We start from the raw sequence: 1,167 nt of genomic DNA, 5'->3' as shown, positions 1-1,167 counted from the left end.
GTTAGGAAGTGAGACATTTAACAGGATGAAAATTAGATGAGGTCATGAGGGCAGAATCTTCATGAGTGGGATCAGGGCCCTCATAAGACTCCTTAGAGATCTTCTTTTCCCCTCTCTACTCTTCATCCTGTGAGGATAGAACAAGAAGTCTGCAATAATGTAACCTGCAAGACGAGATCAGAATTTGACTCGCTTGCACCCTGATCTTGAATGTCAGCCTCCAGTACTCTGAAAAAATAACTGTCCATTGCTCAACAACCCAGTGTCTAGTATTTTGCTAGAGTAGTTCAAACTGACTAAACCACAATGTGTGTCCTTCTCTGCTTTGCTTTCTTCATTTAGCAAATGCATTGAAGAATAAATCCAACTTTCTACGTAAATCAGTAGTTGGTTCTGCTTTTTTGTAGGTAGGTATTTTGCATTTTATGTGATATCAACTTGTTTTCACAGACAATGCCCTCTCCAGAGACTTGTTCCCCATGGACTATCACTGTCTGGGGGACAATGAAAACAGGCCAGTTCGTCGGATGGCTCTTGAAATTCTGGTTAATAACGAGTTCTCTACTGTTGGTGATGTCTGCGCCTTTGGAGTGACACTGTGGGAACTCATGACTCTGGGCCAGACGCCCTACGTGGACATTGACGCCTTCGAGATGGCCGCATACCTGAAAGATGGTTACCGAATAGCCCAGCCAATCAACTGTCCTGATGAATTGTTTGCTGTCATGGCCTGTTGCTGGGCCTTAGATCCAGAGGAGAGGCCCAAGTTTCAGCAGCTGGTACAGTGTCTCACAGAGATTCATGCGTCCCTGGGAGCCTACGTCTGACTCTTCTCTCACAGTTCCATAGCATCAGGAGGATGGTGCCTGTTACTAGTTGAAGGAATTCTGAGTTGCTTCCAGTTTGGCACAATTACGAATAAAGTTTCTATAAACATTTGCATAAAGGTTTCTCTGTCAACATAAATTTTCAACTTTATTAGACAAATGCCAAGGAGTAGGATTGATGACTTAGATGCTAAGTGTATGTTTTCTTTTATTAGAAATTGCCAAATGAATTTCCAAGGGGCTCTGCCCTATTTTGCTTCCTTATTGATGGTGAGGTCAGTGTTTCAGTTGCTCCACATGGTCCCTAGGTATTGTCAGCTGTTTCAGCCAGTCTAACAGA

General features: G+C 43.3%; 1 pseudogene; it reads left to right on the top strand.

Moving 5' to 3' along the window:
- The first annotated feature begins 451 nt into the window (after positions 1 to 451).
- On the top strand, positions 452 to 862 carry LOC100411262 (tyrosine-protein kinase RYK pseudogene; annotated as a pseudogene).
- Positions 863 to 1,167: the final 305 nt, after the last annotated feature.

The sequence above is a fragment of the Callithrix jacchus genome, chromosome 21, assembly GCF_049354715.1.
Source record: "Callithrix jacchus isolate 240 chromosome 21, calJac240_pri, whole genome shotgun sequence".
Taxonomy (NCBI): Eukaryota; Metazoa; Chordata; class Mammalia; order Primates; family Cebidae; genus Callithrix; species Callithrix jacchus.
This window is presented reverse-complemented; position numbering and strand designations above follow the sequence as displayed.